At 35.7% G+C, this 19,412-nt stretch overlaps 1 long non-coding RNA gene across 1 annotated transcript in view; it reads left to right on the plus strand.

Annotated features, from left to right (window-relative positions):
• The window catches only part of LOC135314585 (uncharacterized), a 161,188-nt gene that overhangs the window by 40,447 nt on the left and 101,329 nt on the right, over nt 1-19,412 (plus strand). The window contains exon 2 of the long non-coding RNA XR_010374095.1: nt 4,873-5,000. This is a non-coding gene — a long non-coding RNA (uncharacterized LOC135314585). The remainder of the gene's footprint in view (nt 1-4,872; nt 5,001-19,412) is intronic.

Here is a 19,412-nt window from a genome sequence, read left to right on the forward strand (position 1 = left end):
ATTCATCACATCAGAATGGAAGGACATATTGTAGCACAGTGAAACTAGAGAGGAGGATATTGGTGGCTTATGTAGACAAATATACCTTGAGGAGAGGTAGTGATCAAGTAACCTGTCCTGGTACTGCAATTATTTATCATTTTCCCTTGTGCTGAACAGATGCAGATCAATTGTCCTCTTGTTGATTCCATAGCTGAAAGATGAGATATGGTGGCTAGACTTCTTTGCAGGATCAGAATGCAAGAATTAAAATCACTAGTGGTCTTAACCAATGATCAGACTTTACGATTTTATAAAGAAAAATCCCAACTGATAATAGGTGTTTGTCTTTTTTGTTTAAGAATTACTCCAAGTTTTCATAATATGCTCCTGACCAAAAAACTTAGTGGCTAAAAATGCTAGAGCCTGAAGCTTCCCCCACAGGTCCTAAAACTGTGACCAACTATTTCTGGTAAACAAAAAGAGATATCATTGTGGCCATTTCTCACTGGCAGAGATATTTTCCAAGGTTTGAAGTTCGTAGTCTTGGGCACTGCTTTAAAACCTACAGGCTTAAGAGCTGTTTAAATTAACCTAGAAGGGAAGCAAATTTCATGCTATCATCTTATGGAATTTTGCTTCAAGGTTCACTTCTTGAAGTACAAGATATACATACCTTGAAATTAAATATATCAAGAAAAATGTTCTATCTGCTGCCACCAGCAGTGTGTCCTTTGCATCCAACCAGCCACAGGCAAACAGAACACAGCTTCCTGTTGTCCACGTCAGGTCCATCTATTCTCAGTGGACTAAGACATAAAGTGCATTATGTCTGTGTGCAACATAATGAGCAGTGATCACTTATGCCTCTCCAGACTGTTGCTCCATTTCTTTGTAACTCATTGCTACATCTCTGATTGAATTTTTTTCAGTTACTGTATGAATTTATTTTGTTGATTTCTGAAGAGCGGCTTCACCTTGTTGCTATTGGATTTCATACTGGAGCTGGCCTTGTCGGTTTGAGCCTTGCAAAACCAGTACCTGATACAGCTTCTTAATTCTGTGTTCACATAAAAGCCATGATGACCAGTCAGAAGCTATGTAGTCATCATTCAGCATCTCTGGAAAAGTGAGTTATGCTTGTTTGAATAATGGACCAGCCTGATGTTTAAGGGCAAAATTATAAAAAATTCAGACAGGAGTAACATTCTGGCATTACCAGACTCATTTGGCCATCATTCCCTTAACTACAGCTTTTCTCTGAAAGTATATTAGTCTTCTGCATTATGAAATAAGTACTTTAATGAGGTGTGTAACAGCCATTCTTAGTAATGACTTTACTGAATACTGAAGTGCTCTCTGTTAACTTTTATAAAAAGTTCAATTTTGTCCTTTTTTTGAACAGTTTGATTCTTAAACTGGCAATTTGCCAAAGGAAGTGATGCAAAGTTGTATTCTTCAGTCATAGAAACTGAATTTCTCTTACAGACGTGTAAAGTGGTTTTGTCAGTGAGAGGTTCCTGAAATCCTGACCTCACTATGGCGGTACAAAGCAAACAAAGTCAGCTTAATTTACCAGTGGAAGGTTTTTCTATTATTAGGAAGGTGTAAAGAAATATAACACAGCAAAACAAACATAAAAATTGCAGAGTGTGATGGGTTTACCCACTCTGTACCATCACACTCTACTTCTTTTATGTTCCTTTTAATTATAATCTCATACCAGCACTGCACGTGTTAATAAATTTAATCTAAAAAATACCCCCAAACCCCGAACACATATTTCTTTATGTAAGGATTGTAGGAGGTTATTCTCTTTCTTCTATTCATGTTTATCTTCTGAGAAAAAACAGAAATGAGGCTTTTGTTCAAGCAACAATTTTTTAAGAGTGTTGGAAAGTTAGTGAAATATAATTCAACTTCCAGGAGCCATTTTTAATGCAAACCAAGCTAGACCAAATGTTAATGCAAACACTAATTTCAGTAAGGAATGGGTAAAATTTAAAGACTGTGGCAAGACTGATCTGCTTCCACATTGTGACTGACTATGAGTATCTGCAAATTATCTGCTTCTCCTGGCTAAATCTTCTTCATTTATCATCTGCACAAAAATTAGAATGCACATTTGCCACACAAGTTACAGTTGTTTAATACTTGAGTAATAGTGGTGCTGTCAGCAAGAAAACAGGAATGAAGGGGAGGGGAAAATTAATGTTCTTTGAGAGAACAACTTTCAAGAGTGTTCCTATCCAAAGTAGAATCAAATTCTTAAGTCATCAAATTAAATTTGAAAAGAAAGAAAGCATAGAAAAAGTCTATTAGTGTAGCTTAACAAGCTCTGAAATGAAGAGCATGTCTACAGGTGAATTACAGGTTCCATGGTTAGAAAAAAATTTCTTGAACTCCACTTAGCCTTTTCTGTGGGAAAGCAGGGAGACCAAAAGCATGGGAAAGAGTGACAAGGATTAAAATAGAATGGAATGTCCTCTGCCCAGAACAAACTGCTTTCAAAATAAAAATTCAGTGTGTTCAAACAGGACGGCCCTTATCGTATTGTCTTCCTAGTGAAATTCTTTCAGAAAATTCTCTTTAACTGACCCTGTAAAATTTTCATTGCTATGGCACTTCGCCTCTGTTTATGAAATGATATGAAATCCCTTATTTTTAATTCTAAAACTTTTAAACCCTTGGGTTGCACTATTTATTCCTTTAGCAAGATCTTTTAATATGTATAACTATGCTGATTATGACGTAGGGTACGTCAGGATGAAGGCGGAGGTATTTGCCCCACAAATATTCCTTACATTTGTCTCTATTAGAGGCTTGACGCTCAATTGTTAGGCTGGTGTGGATAACATATCACTTTCTCTTTTATATTCTGTTTTGCCTTGAGCAAATGATACCACTTCAAAGACTAAGCAAAAGGGCATGTTTAGCAGGAAGGCTAGCAATCGCAAATGATTGATTACAAATGTGATTCTCTGACTTATTGATGTACAGTGCTGGAGGCACTGCTCTTACCAAAATCATATAAACAGTTATAGCAAACTGTTTTCTGTAATAACACATCTGGTAGTATTTTCTCCTCATAGTTTATTACTTAGATCAAAATATCATGTAATTTGTTGAATTGGGCAAAAATCAGGGATGTAAAATGGAAATGCTGAGGGTTTTTTTTTTTACAGGAACTTGAAAATCTCATCAATTAGCACATGTCAAAACATTTGTTTCAGATTAGTCATTGTGCACAGCTGTTAAATTGCAACAGTGGAGATGTTACCAAAGTGCGTCTGCTCCCATATTTCTTTTCAGAGTTGAAAGATACCTATTGGTAACACACAGCTTTGTCAGAGGAGCTGGAAGTCACTCTTCTTCCTGTAAGGCTGTATATGGGCTTCTATTCTTCTGTGTGATGGTGTGGTCTGATTACTGGGAATGCCAAACATGGCACAAAGCACAGTTGGGACCTTGCACACTGCCTTCCATGCAGGATGCTTTACTCTTTGCCAGGAAAAGTGCTGAAGCACAGGTCTGGTGGTGTCAGTCAGACTTGAGGAAAGGACAGAACTGGTAAGGGAGGGAGAAAACCTGCCTGTCAAGCATTATCTGAAAGATAACAAAGGTTTGAGTTGCAGTGTCTCTTCTACACATTGTCCCTGGTAGGTATTAAAAGGCCATGTTTTCTGGATTCAGGGGAGTAGCTTGTGTGTTGATTAATTCAGATTAAATCTGATTAATAAGCTTCTGAATAGATACAGCAGTGAGTTCAAAAGATATGGAACACTGCATCTTTGGAGTACCTTGCATTTAAAATTAATCACAACTTTAAATATACTACTTCCTTGAAGGGAAGGTAGGCTTAGGCTATGCCTATTTCAGCGCTAAAGAGACATTATCACCTGCAGTATTTTAATGTTACCTTAATCTTGTGTTGTTTATTTTTTATTGGTACTTATATGAACTGTTATCTAAACTACTTCTTCCTGCATGTCTTATGATAATTGGTTTTCCATTCCATGTTTTAAAGTTTGCCATATTTTTAAAAACAGCGTTCCTAAAGTATTTATTTTTTAAATGTTAAGTAGCTATTAGAAGCCTTACAAAATGTTATTGATGTTGTTTGCTTTCCCTAATCAAAGAATCCTGGTTTTAGTTTTAAATTGTGTCTTGGTTCTTGATTAAATTACCATAGTACCTTTATGTAGAACTAACTGGTATCTTAATGCATGGCTAACAAATACATCTTTGTTTCCCGCAAGTTAAAAGTGGTGGAAAAGATAGGCAAAATCCTATGTTAAAAGTAAAATACATAATTCCTTCTTGAAATTTCTGAAAATCATTTAGGTTGGAAAAGACCTTTAAGATCACCGCGTCCAACCATTATCCTAGCCCTGCCAAGCCCACCACTAAACCACATCCCTTAGTGCCACATCTACATGTCTTTTAAATACCTCCAGGGATGGTGACTCTATCACTTCCCTAGGCAGCCTGTTCCAATGCTTGATAACCCTTTTGGTGAAGAAATTTCTCCTAATATCCAGTGCTGAAAATCTTCAATGCAACTTCCAGGTCTAGACTCATCTTCTGAAAAGTCATACACCTACCAATCTCTATTGATTTTGGGGTACAGCATTTTTTGAGGATATTTAATTTTTTTAAAAAAATCAGGTTTTTTTCATGTTCACTAATTTTGTAATTATATTCTCTATAGTATTGTTATAATATTAAAAATCTCTGGTCAGATTAACAAGAAAACTTTTACATCAATTTAATGTATGGTTATGGTGATTCAAAATTTTTTTGTCAGTATTGTTTTGGGAGGAACACAGTCATTGGGAAACTGGAATAATTTGAATTATTTTGAATTCAGGATTAATTTTTTTTTTTTCCAAGGAATTAAGTTTTTCTACAGGAAAAATGGTATGCTGATCTTGAGTGTGTGCGTGGTAGCTCATCCTTCCTGAAGAACACTCCTGTTGAAAGGGTGCCCATAGCCTCCATTGACCTACCTGATAAAAGTGGTGAGTCTGAATATTTACTTTCTGTATTAGTTATGCATAGTCTGAGCATAAAGGCCTCAAGCTCTTTACCGTTCATTTTCTTCTGCTCTGTGACACAAATAATTGTTCAAGATCACATGCAGACTCTGCCTTTATAACCAACTCTTTAATTCAGCACAGATAGTAACTGGTAAAATCACATAAAGGACTCCCAAGTCTTGTTGAGATTCATCATTGCAACTCCTCTTTGCCAGGCTGCACTTATACCTTTGTCAAAGGAAATGTAAACATTATTTTCAGATCTTACTGAATGAAACATCAATTTGAAACTTTCAGCTTTAATCCTGTCTCCGAGACAGTTGGGCGTCATATCTGTGTGCCCCAGATGTTTCAGGAAATCAGTTGAGTAACTCAATAGGTCATCAAAGCAAGCTAGCAAATGCCAAAAATATTATTCTTAATCTGTTGTAAAAATCAGTCCAGTGTGGTGGAACATTTTTCAGATTGGAAGATGTCATCCAATAATAAATCCTCAGGTATTACACATGCAGCATTTTGTCAAGGTTCTTCTGCAGCAGTCTTCTGATGGTTATCTATCCAGATAGGTTTCTCAGAGCTGAACACTAACCTTTTTTGTGGGGAAAAGATGAAGAGAGCTTTCTCTGTGTGTTTCTATATGATGAATATTAAATTGATGCTGGGAGTATTCAGTCTTTAATTATTCCCTCTTCTGAGCCAGGAGATTTTGGGTCCGTGAAGAGTGAACTGATGTTCTCAGCTGTATCTATTTCTTCATCTTCACATACTGGGTTTAAGTTAATAAAATTAGGTGTCCTTTTTTGATGTAATAAGAGAAACAGGAAGAATCACCAAACAGGAAGAAAACACTGAGCAGAAAGTAAGGCAGGTGGAGTTGAGAGACTTCCCTGAGAACCGACTCTGAGTGCAAGGGTTGGAGCATTTGCTGGTTGTGGTAACACAGGTGAAAGGCAGATGATGAACTGGAAGCCAGGGAGAGCAGGGAGAAATGTAGCTGTCAACAGAACAGATGAGGCATGTTCTTGATTCAGCCAAAAAGAAAATAAAATTATAATGACCGAAAAAAGTATGTCTGAAGGAAGGCCAAATGTAATAAATAGTTTTGACTCAGAAAGTAGGAACAAAGGCTTGCTGACTTCCAGATGGGAACTGGAAAGGAAGATATTGAGAGGAAATAGTCCTAAAGAATGGGAGAATCTGGTGTGTAAAAATATCAGGTTGAAAGAGATGGTACTTAGCCTTTTTCCTGAGTGAGCTGATGAATACCAACCCTTAACTCTTCAAAATAATTATTATGGGTCAAATTAATTAACCACTTTGATCAAAAATTCAATTCTTAAGTTTTCTGTTTGTGGGAGAACCAACACTTTTTATTATTGTTAGCTACTTTTATACTTCAGTTTGGCCGTCATAAAAAATTAGTGACCAGTTTTTTAAAAACTTCATTTCATAATTCCACCTGTGAGACAGAAGGAGACAGTCAAATTTGAAAAATGCCAGTAAGGGAAATAGATTCTGCTACTTTTTCCTCAGGGAAATAGGATATCTTTTCATCTCTTTACTGGATCGAGTAAAACTGGACAAAAGAAATGTCAGGCTCATTGACAAATCCTTCTTTCTCCCCAGGGAAGGTATGCAGCACAGCTCTAAGTGTCAGGTAACTTTTCAGGCCAAAAGATAAGTACAGAAATCCATTAATGAACACCATTAGGGTTTTTTACTGTTTAGCTCTCTTGTCCTATGTCTAGCTATAACTTCACCAAAACACTTATATAATTGGCAACTTATTTGCAGTCCAAAAGCCATATTGTGAGGCTTTTTCTCTAAATCTCTCCAGGTAAGTCAGCATATGGGTAATACTACTTCAGTGTGTCACCTGCTGCCATGACAAAAACAACACCTGGATGTCATAATGTCAGAGTAATATTCATTTCCCTATAACTCACCCTGTTTCAATTTTGTTATTATGGAAAGATACTCTATTTAAGAATTTATTATGAAAAATAAAGCTAAACTGTCAGAACTGATTTGATTGCATCTCTCTATTTCTGAGAGGAAACTCTCTGAACGATTTTAGTAGTCATGTTCTTTCATATTAGAAGTGATTATAGAAAACCTAAATAGCTGAAAATAAGGAAATTTTGATTGTTGTCTGTGATTACAAGGGCAGACTTCAGGAGCATGCACTTCTCCTGTTTCCTGTCCTTTGGAAATGAGGAATGTTCAAGAAAGAAAGTAAATACTGCCATTAAAACAGTGTATTTTGGTATGCAGCTTTTCCAAATGCCTGTGTAAAGTTTGTTTCCTTGTAAAAGACAATCAGCAGCACTGCTACCACTGATTAATTATGTGGTTATTTGTGTTCCTTGCTTAAAAAAACCTTCTAAATCAGAGATTTTAGAAATAAACAATAACTGCCAGGAGTCTAGACACTTCATGTACCTACTGCTGTTACTAAGGAAGAAAACCATAATCTCAATGTCAGACTCATGCTAAAGATATTTATAGAATAAGGCTTCACTTTTCTTTGTTATGCTATTACTTTTTATTCTAAGCTAACCACAATACTAATCCTTGTTACTGTTATTCCTGACAGCTGAGGGAAGTAGCAATTAATCTGATGCAGATAGTAATTTATACCATGGCATGCAGGGAGTGCAAAATATCCAGTTCTCTAGCAACAAAAAAAATCCACATTGATATGCAACATTGTAGTTAGGCTCCTAATAATGGTATGGTAATGGATACCAGTGTATTCAACTTTATTACCTTATGCAGAAGGGACCAAGAAAATTTTTTACCAATTTCAGGCAAAAAAATCCTAAAATTTGAACTGAAATTTTGATTCAGTAGAAGTCAGATGGAACATTGGAATCTTTCAAACAAAGAGAATTTATTCACCTAGGATCAAGATTTATTTTCAGCTTTAATACAGCAACTGAATTGGCCACAAATGAAACGGTGTTTTATGTTTTTGCAGATTTAATGGATGCCTAAATGTTTGTTTATATAGTCCAACTGAAAATTTTCTGACTTTTGTAGTTGGTTAACAGTGTTCCTTTGCATTTGCTTTAGTGTTTAAGTAAATGCTGTAATAGGTTGAATTTATAATCAGTATTCTTTATTTTCCTAATGATGTGCAGAAACTGTAACAAGTGAAATTGAGTTATATACTGAAAATTGGAAAAATTTGTCTAGGTAAATGGCATGTATGAGACTGGAGCCTGTTTCATATGTATCACCTAAATCTATACTATTTCTGACCTCATCATGGTTTAAAAGTGCAAAGTGGTGCCTTTAATCTTGCTCATCTCTGCTGCTGTCAGTACTAATTAGCCAAAATAAAGTTATAAAAAGGCTCCTTCATGTAATAAATGTAAAACAGGTTGATGTATAAGCTTGTTAAGAATATCTTGCTCCTCCTTGTAAGACCTCATCTTTCTGTTTGTGTAGTCTGACATGTAAATTAATCAGAGATTCTGCAGCATTTTTTCCATTAAAACAGAACCATGTCACCAAGCTATCCAGATTTCATTTTTATGTTGTGAACTGCTGAAGGCATGACTAGTAAGATTCAAATTATGATCTGTTCCTTCCTTCCTATAGCCTTCTTTTCCTACTTTCTGTCTTTGCCTTTGAAATACTCCCATCTGCATTTACATCTAAAAATGGCAGATGACAGAAAATTTCAGCACACTGCAATGCCCTGTCTTTTTGAATGAGGCATGCATCCCATTTTCTGTGATACAGCCTTATTTACATAGTCTTCAATGTTAATAATTATTGAACTGAAAATCAAGATGCTGCTTCAAGGCAGGAAAGCATCTATTGATAAAGGCAGGTGAAATTCTGGAGGAATTCTGAGAAGAGAGACATGTTCTTAATAGTTGTCGTGGTTTAGCCAGCAGCTCAGCCCCACACAGCCGCTCGCACACTCCCCCACCGGTAGATGGGGGACAGAATCAGAAGAGTAACGCTCGTGGTTTGGGATAAGAACAGTTTAATAATTGCATTTCTGTTGTTGTTTCTTTTAATTTTAATGTAAAGGAGAACAACGAGAGGCGCAAAACCCCAGGGGAGGGGGGAGGGGAACAAACCGCTGAAACAAACCGGACGTGCCACAGCCAACCCCGAGCCGTAAACTGCTCCCCCCAATATACTGGTCATGGTGTCACATGGTATGGAATGAACATGCCATTGGCCAGTCGGGGTCAGCCGCCCCCACCATAGCCCTGCCCGTCCCAGCCCCCCGCCACGCGGTAGAGCGTGGGAAGCTGGAAAGGTAGTCGACCCTCCACAGTGAGGAGAATTAACCCCTTCTCAGCCAAAACCAGCACAATAGTCTTTATCAAAATGCAGAAGGGTTTTAAGAATAAAAGCTCTAAAACTTGCTTTTCTGTAAGAGTATTACACATTTCCAAGGCTTCCTCAACTTCCTCAGAGCTGCAAATTGAAAATGGATCTGTTCTATAAAATTAAATGACATTTACATCCTTGAGGAGGTTGAAAATAGTCTGGTTTTCCGGATACTGTTTTTACTGTTTGTCACTGTAGTATAGAATGTTCCAAATTAAAGACCTCAGTATCTTAAGATGTATTGGAAGTTCAGTGTAGTCAATCTGTTTGAGTACAAGCTCATACTTGCTCAGGGATGAATTATCTCACGTGTCTTGGAAGTGCAGATAAATAGCATATCAAAGATCAGCCACTGTGCATTAAATAAATAATATAAGGCCTATGGTTTTAGGTGGGGGACACTGGGGGAAGAAATTTATGAAGATAAAATGACATCTATGAATGCAATGAAAAATAATGAAAATGTTTAACTACATAAATACTGGTTTTCAATCATGGGATTTTTTTTTTATTATTGAACTTAGTAACCAGACATTGCTAACATACAGAACAATTGGAAAGTTAGAAATATTGAGGTAATTTTGAAAGGATATGAGCTGCTTTTACAAGTGACTTTGGTCTTTAGTGACAAAATCCTGCATGTCCACACTATTTTTTGGAAAATTTTGCACAAAGTGGGCAACATATATGTCTATTTAGAAAATATATCCATATGCATTTCACAGTATCTTTCACAGTATTAGTCCCATATTAAAAACTAGAATATATGGAACAACTATGAAGAAAATTAAGGATATTGATTACTCTGTCATAAAGAGTAGTTACGTTAGTGATTACTACTGTTTAACTGTAAATTCAAAGCTTATTACACTGTGTTCTCCTTATCCTTAGCAAACAGAAAATCTTTGAAAAAATAAAGAATATGTATCTTTGTATTATTTGCATACTCCATACCAGCTTGCTTTATTACAATAATGTTGTAAAGGGGAAAAAATGTTGGTTTTTTTTTCCAACTAGCTTATAAATGAGCACTGAAGGACATGTGCTTAGTGTCTCAAATGGTTAGACCCTGTTATTACAGTCCTGTGTGCTTTGGTAGATGTCCATGTTGCCTTAAAGAGTAAGAAGAATGGTTGATGGATGCTCACTTCTATGTATCATTTGGATTCCTTCAGCTTTCTTTTCTGAGGAAAATGCTTGTTTATCTTTATCATAAATCTTTTGTAAAGTCATTCTGGGGTGTATGGAAAGAAAAATTGTGGACTCAGTTGGAGTCAGTTGACTGATATAACGGCAGAAAAAAAAGTCAAGTATTTGAAAACCAGTCAAGGTAGTCTTTGTAGCCTGAGTTAGGGAACTGTTAACTGAAGTAGATAATGCTGGGGAACATGTGGCTTCCTATATTATTGTGTGCTGATTATATTGATTTTTCTTAATAAGATTATTTGATTTATTAAAGTAGATTTTCTAATTTACTTAAAATCCTTGGTTTTATTTATCCCCATTTATCCAAATTAAAAAAGTGCCAGTTGAGGGCTTTTTTCCTGGACAGTATTAACTTCAAGACTTGATCTTGTACTTACTATGAATTACAAAACAAACTACAAAGTTGTTAAAAACTGAGTTATTTTACATTTTGTATATTCATTTTCAGTAAATCTTGTTTGTCCACTGTCAAATGGATTTTTGAAGTAGATAAATAATAATTTAAATTATGATAATAAAGTGAACAGTTTCATAATTTTCTGATTTTTTTAATATTCGGTAGTAGTGCATTTTTAATAAGATCTTTTAAAAACAATCTTCTTAGCAGAGCATAACATCCAAGTAAAAAAACAAGCCAAGGGCTAATTTAATAAAAGATACTATTAATACTTGTAGCATTGGCAAAGGTAATAGAATCTGACAATAGAAATATCCAGTGTTTGTGATGAGTTGCGTAGTTCAATCCCTCCCATGACTGGCATGGTTTCCATGACATGAAACAAAAAAACAAATCAGGTCTGAGCTTGTAATTAATTTTAGGTGTTTGCTATGTACAGTCAAGATTCTCCTGTTTTTCCGTCAGATGTAGTTAGTCAGCTATGTCTTTGCTAGTTTTGCAAGTCTCTACTTTTGAAAGGGTGTCTAATCAAAATAAGAAATTGCTGCCAGTGATGTGGCTAAAATGAGCCTGATTTAAATTTTTTATTACTTGGACTATTGCATTGTGTTGAAGAAATTAATTATAAAGATTCTATTTTTCCAGCACTTTTGATGATTGACAATAGGCGTATATGGAGGTGTAGCTAATATTTTGTGGTTATCCCACAATGACTACACAGTGTTTGTACCTCAGAAACAACTGCCAACAGCTGCAAATAATGATATTGTATACACATTCATGAAGCAACCAGAAGGTGAATATTGCCATTCTAACGGAGGTAGTTACTGATTTTTTTCAATTATTGGAGTGCTAAACATATATACAATGTCTAGAAACTTGGTAAATTGTAAATTGAATTAAAATTTGTCTATGCAATATATTTCTTTAAAGAATTTTAAAACATTCCTTACACTGTTGTTCATTCTCTGATCTCTTACAAACTGCCGCTCATATCAATTTGTCTGATGTTCTTTTTCCACTTCGATGATATACTAGATCAGAATTGAAGTCCCTAGATACCTGAAATACTTTCCTTTTCTGGCACTTGCTTGGCATAGAGTTCAGCAGCTTAGAAGTTATTTTAGGGTCAATATGAAATAAAATTGATTCTCTATGATAATGCTTTTGCTGAGTTGCTGGCCTTCCATACCAATCATTTCCTAGGCCTACTTGACAGTCTGTAATAGTACATTTTTATCCTAAGGTCCTTTGTAGACTTCTGAATGCCCTTACTTATGGGTACAGCTTTTTCTTTGATAAACAGAACCCTGGGGATTTACTGCTCATGGATGTGAACTGTTTACATAGAGAAGAAATGAATTCAGGTATGATGTTTGTGATCAGATCATAAGGTGGTATAAAAGGCATAGTTAGATAAAAAATAATAGCAAATGCACTGAGCTAAATTAGTTATGGATCTCACTTTTCAACTGTACCTTTTGCATAAACTACAGTTCTCACTTCACAAGTTATTTTACAGTCCAAGCACTGAGTGTCAGTGGTAGGGCTATTTTCTGTGGTGACTTAAAAAATCTGGTAGGATTGGAGCTGGGACTTGAAAAGTAACCAACACTGCTGATCCAATCTGGGTTTATATCCAAGCTTTTTAAAACCAAATATAGCAAGGAAATTCTTAGAGCATACTTGCAATGTACCAAAATAAAATCAGGCCCTTTGCATATTCCCTGCTTGTGTGTTCAACAAACACTGCTGCAAGTCCTCTCTTCTCCTTCATATTTCACAAACAGAAGTAAATTATTAATTTCCTAACCGGCAGAAATTTCTGTTGTCCTTCATTGGAGCATCTAAATGTTGACTCTATGGCTGTGTCCTGGTTTCAGCTGGGATAGAATTAAATTTCTTTGTAGTAGTTAGTATGAGACTATGTTTTGGTTTTTTGCTGGGAACAGTGGTGATAATGTGAACTGTCTTTATCTCAACCCATGAGGTGCCTCACTTTTACTCTTCTGATTCTTTCCCCTGTCCCACCGGGGGGGAGTGAGCGAGTGGCTGCGTGGTGCTTGGTTGCTGACTAGGGCTAAACCATGACACTGGGGTGTAGTAAATGAGGTACTTGCATGAACATCTATAACTGCTGTGTATGTTTCGGTTATAATGTATGATGCGAACATTTTAAGGATGTAATAAAAACACTGCTGTCTGTTAGGGCCCTAAAACAATACACACAATCAAAAAGTCATCCCAGTGAATGCTTATGCAGACAGAAATGAGTGGAAGAAAGTAGCTAATTCTCTCTTTTGAGAAATACATCTTTAGGAGACACAAATAGGTTTTCCCTGTTCTGATGCAAAATAATAAGATGCACAGATCACTAGAAAGAGGTTTTCTTTTAAGAATGCTGAAATTAGAAAAGTCTAAGTAATTTATTGTAATTCAGTAGGAAACCCACCTTGAATGCAACAGCAGTCTTAAAAGATACACTACTATAAATTATTTTTTGTGTGTATGGATATTTAAAGTATTTCATTATCTTGGATGAGAAATAAAAGGTCATTTCTAAGCACAAAGTATTATAAATAGAGAAGTATTATTCAATTACTTGTTTCCATCAAATAACTTCAAAGAACAGGAATAGTTTGCACTGCAACTGTCAGCAGATGCATCCTCTTTTTATCATTGATTTGTTCAGCCATTTGAAAGCCCTATATAACGTGGGGTTCTTGCACTCTAAAAAACTAATAGGCCATTTTTCCTTCTTCCATAATAGAGAAAATAATTGAGGTATCCCACTGTGTAGTCATACGGAATGAATTTAAATGCTATTCTGGGGACAAGTTCAGATGGAATGCAGAATTTTAGTTAACTTAAGGCTTGTGCCTCTGTGATTTTTCTCTCTAATAGCTATCTACTGAAATATAATGTGGTATTATGCATCAAAGCTTTGGTACTAGGCAATATGGGAAAACATTAACAGAAGGCTCTCTTACTTCTAAGGTGCTGATTCAGATCAATCCCTGATACAGGTGAGAAAGTATATGTAGAGATAAGTCAATTTGCTAGTGATCTGCCTAGCATAATTTCATATCATACATGATTTCTCTGATGAAGTTCGCTGTCTTTGTGTAACCACATATTGATGATTGACATTTGCTACTTTGAGCTTTATCTGATGTTCCCATCCAGTGGGCAGAAACTTGATATTTTTGGCTACCCACTGAGGAAACATAGAAGTCCGAGTGATTCTTAAGTCATATACAAATCAGACCTACTGACAGATCTGACGAAGAGGTTTCCTTATCACCTCTAAATCCTGCTTGGTTTTTTTTTTAATTGGCCTGTTCAGCTGCTTTTTGGGGTGGTTTTTTTTCCCCAAAGAAACAAATTTTAAAGGCACTGTAGTATTTCTAAAAATAGGGTCCTAAAATTTTAATAGTGTAACCAAATTTATATAGTTACTTCTTTTAATTTCTTCAGGGTGATATATGATAAAATTGTGGCTGGCATGTGAATGTCAGCTGCCACCTGGAAATGCAGTGAGAAATAACTGAAGGAGATTTCCCAAATGCCTGGAAATACTTAAATATTTATAGGAGGAGGGATGCAGTTGACAAATTTGGCTTTTTACTCTGGGTAAATTCTAAATATTTTTACTTTTAACAATCCATCACTCAAATTTCCCCAGTGTAAACAGATAAATCTCAAGTAAACATAATTCTGGCTGGGACTTATTTATTCAGTTTCACCACAGCTATTGCGCTGAATATTGCTGCCATTGTGTGACTGGTAATCCTGGAAAGCTAGTAGTATTTCTTTCTCCTTTCTTATTAAGTGGATTTTAAGTTCGGCAAATGTTTTCTATTAATTGTAATAAGGGCTCCTGATGCACGTATCTGTTCAAACAAGGCCATGGAAGTATTGCATGGAATAGTTACTGTAGGGTACTATAAAATCCTGATAGTGATTCTTTAAACTAGTTCTAGCTAGATTTGCATTACATTTAAGTGGTACTTAGCTAACATATAGTAAGTATGTTGCTAAACAAATAAATTTGGGCTAGCTAGTGGTAGCTAGACCTTGCTCAAAAAAGTTAACCTTGAAATGTTAAAAGACAAGGAAAAAGGGATTAATCTTGCATATTTAAAAGTTTCTGACTTACACAGCATTGTAATGACTTGCTTTTACTCTGGTACTTTTTGTCACAGAAGTCTTTTCTTTCTTATTCTAGCATAAAGATTAAAAAAAATACTTTACATGGTGTGATTGTTTATAAGCACGTTTTTATTTCATTTGGTATTGCTTGGGATACTAATAGCTGTTACAGCCAGATACTAAATAGTGTTACAGGTTTTGACTGATTTTATGGTGTTTAAAGGGAAAAATGCAGAATGTTTGTCATGGTTTAATCTTGTTTTGGGAAATAAAAAATGTAATTGCAGAATAGTTCAAAAACATATAATTTCAATAGTTCTTCCTAAAAGGCTGCAAATTTTACATGTGGAGAACAGAAGATAGCTCTGATAAATGTGTTAGGTTGTGTGTCTTGGATCTCCACTTGAGAAATAGTGATGGAATAATCATCAAAATCTGAAAACAACAAAGCCAGAAAAATCATATTACATTTTATTTTTTATTATTTTCTTTCAGGTTTGGTTTTTTTTAAGTTTAGAGATCATGCCTTCCACTTAACTCCATGTAATTCTGTTTTTCCTGATCTATGGGGTTGTTTGAGTGCTTGGGCAATATTGCAGTTGATGCAAAAAGTGCTAACCTGGGTGATAATGCAAAGGAAAACTGTATAAAGCTTGGCTTAATATTGCCAAGGATGAGTCAAACCCTGAAGTTTCTTTCATGGGATTTTGAATGTTGATGCATATGTAAAGTATCTTGCATTAAAATATTTCACTTTGCAACTAAATATACAGAACACAAACAGTATTTTCAATATATGGTTCAATTTAATTGCACTCCTAAAAGATGTAAGGATGATCTGAGCCTCATTTCCAGAAATTATTATGGAAATTAAAGGAGCCTATATACTGCTAAATCATGAATTACTGTGTTTGTACAAAGGAGGTTTGGAAGAAGTGGAAGCGAAACATCCTTCCCAAAGTCATGCTAACAGGTAGACCAATATTGTGTGTTTTCCCCATTATATTATATTGGGGTCTTTGTCATAATTACCTTGCAGGGGGTGTTAAAATGAGTTATTTCAAGAACAACAGTATGGTAAAAAGGGAAAACAAGCTGTAACCCAGCAATTTATTTATCACATCAGTTGGTCAAGTGAAGTGAGTCATGAAAAGTATGGTGATGCTAATTAGCAGGTTTCAGATATCAGTGTCAGAGTGGAGATGATTTTCGGTAGCGTCCACTTTTATGGCATATTATGGTGTAGCAAGTACCTTTAGACCCCAGCTACACTGCATGGGGACACTAATCTGCTGTAAACAGCAGGATTTAAATGGTTCATTAAAAGCCTTTCCGTGATTTTGCACCACTATCAAAAGAAAATATTTTGACAGTGTTCAATGCTGTACTTGCTGGGCAAATTAAAATTCTTGTGTAAGGCTCAAGAGTTATAGCTTAGATTAATATCTTAGAGAAGGAAGAACATATTATCATCTTCCACAGTCTAATGCCTTTATCTAGCCAGCAGTTCATGATGCTGTGAACTGCTGCATTCAAGCGACCTTTCCCAGTGATATTCACAGCAAGTGGTAAGAATAACAAGTACACACACAAAGCTGCTATGAAACCACCCCCTTCCCCCCCCTTTATTATTGCTTCATTATATTTAAAGACGTCTTGTAACAGTGGCTGCCACCAGTATTCCTGCAGTGACGATCTGATGACTGGTATCTCACCACTGGATGCATTTTCATTGTAGCTAAAAAGAAAAAAGGCTGTCTCTGCCCTATTATGGGAAGATTCTGCTTTTTATATTCCTCTGGGATAAATTCATATGGTATTGCCACAGCAGGCACACTCACTAATACTTTGTAAAGTCATTGTCTGGGAGGATTCTGTGTCAGAATTTCATTCTGTAACTGCAGCTTCAGTTTCACTCAGATGAATTAATTTATCTGAGTTCTGGTCCATATGCTTCTTGTTGGATCCATAATTATCAGAGATAATCCTGAGAAGAATTGCCAGTGAATCAGCAGGTCTGCTCTTACATAAAATTATATAGATTCTCAAAACCTCTTATCCTTGGCTAAAACTGATTGATACGAATTAGGGGTATCTAATGCATGTTTTATGAACAGTGAATCTTAGTTATAAACAGCTTTTCTGCTTATTTAGATGAAAAGGTAAATTACCAGTGTGGGTTTTTCTTCTTTTTTTTAAATGGGATTATGTATTCCAGTTTCATGAATGGTGATATTTCATCCATGCTCCAGTTATGTACTTTGCAGGGTGAAGCAACTCAGAAATGCTTTATTGATATCACACTGCCTCTGTGTGAGCGTTTGACAATATCATCAGTGATTACTTGGTCTGGTTTTTACAGGAATTTACATGAAGAGGATAACTTTATTATTACACTAACCTGAGTGAAGTCAATTATTTTGTTATTTGTAATCTTGTTTGTGTGCAGGCTTTCTGAACAAAAAGAAGTCTGATAGGCTCATGGATTTAGAGCTAAGATATCTATGACTGACTTCTATAATAAATTTATAAAACAATTTCTGTAAGTGATAAACAAGCAGTAATACAGAACACTTGCCAATTGTTAAAGTCAGGCCTTATGAATTGCATAGTTACTCTAGTGGCATCTGAAGGAAGAGTGTTTACCACAATGATGTATAAAACAAAGTAGTGGTAAAGATTGAAAGAACCTGTATTCCATTGTAGGGCTCAGTCTCGCCTCTGTCTAACTTTCTGACCATTGGTGTGCCTTAAGAATAAAAAATTTGGAATAACTTCCCAGTTCTCATTCTGTTTTTAATTCCTATAACTATACTGAAAAAAATACTAGCATTTCAAAGTCTAAACCTGTGGAGAAACTTTGCCACAGGAAGGTAGTGTTTTGTTTTATGAGCTTTATGAGTTCTTGCAATGGATTGTTGATTAAGGTATATTCTTACCTCCTCTCTCCATTTCTGAACTAAAATATAAGGGTAAACCACTACAAGTGGGGGTCAGTGATAATTCTGAATTTAGACTTTTAAAATTCCATAATGTTGTATGTGTTGGATTTAATATAATTTTCATTTGTGTATTGTAATCTTTAAAAAAAACGTACAGGTGATATTTAAGTTTCACTAAGCTGTATTTTCAGTCCTTTAAAGAAAGAAATTATTGAAAAATTAAATGTTGCCCATCTACAGTAAGGTGCCAACTACTTCTGAAAATGCAACAAACCCATCTAAGAAACATTTTATTGTGTTTAACCAAGGAGTTAAAATAATGGCTACAACTGAAGGAACAATTCACACATTTATATGTTACTTTGGTATAACCCTGAGGTGTGTACCAGACTGTATAACCACATAAAATGTAACGCTTTTAATTCTTTTTTCTCCTGAAATGCCCAGTAAACTTTTCAGTATTGTTAACGAAGAAGATATCTTATACATAAGTATCTCCCAGACAGAAAGTATTCTGTAGGATATGCTTAATTAGAAAGAAATCTCTACTCTCTGCTGACAGACATTTCTGTTTATGAACATAGTCTGACAAGGGTGACCCATAAGTACAAGAACTGGTAACATTCCCTTTGCTGTGTATATCAGAGAGTGTCATTTCAGTCAAGCAGGGACAATTCCCTTAAGAAATAAAGACAGCTATCATAAGATTCTGCATGGAAATAAATTTTGATTTTGATACCTAGGTGGTTCTGAGATCATCTGACCTTTTTGTTTCAGAATTTTTCACTTGTTGAAGAAGTGTCATATTGTTTATTCCTTCATGTGCTGAGGCAGTGGCAACACTGGAAGTCCAAAAGTCCTGCTCAGCCAGCCTTTGGCAGTATTTTCAATGGCAGATAGTAGTATTGGTAGTGACTGGAGGGTGTGTTGGGGTGGTCAGTATAAGTAGTGTCCAAGCTTAGTCAAAGAGCTCTGGGCAGGCTGAATTCAGAATGCACTGAGGAGAAGGAAACATGGAACTTTAAAAATGGGGTGATCTTTAGAGAAAGTGTTTGATAATGTTGAGGTTTCAAATAGCAAAATCCTAAGATTATCAAGTGTATATTTAATTTTTAATTAAATATATTAAAAAAACCAACTGGGCTGCAGGTTTTTTTATTACAAACAAACAAACAAAACCCTGGGCTGCATTAAAAGGATTGTGGCCAGCAGATTGAGAGAGGTTATCCTCCCCCTCTACTCTGCCCTAGTGAGACTTCATTTGGAGTACTGTGTCCAGTTTTGGGTCCCCCAGTTTAAGAAGGATGCAGAACTGCTCGAGCAAGTCCAGCAGAGAGCTAC

This window comes from Phalacrocorax carbo, chromosome 8 (genome assembly GCF_963921805.1).
Source record: "Phalacrocorax carbo chromosome 8, bPhaCar2.1, whole genome shotgun sequence".
Classification (NCBI taxonomy): domain Eukaryota; kingdom Metazoa; phylum Chordata; class Aves; order Suliformes; family Phalacrocoracidae; genus Phalacrocorax; species Phalacrocorax carbo.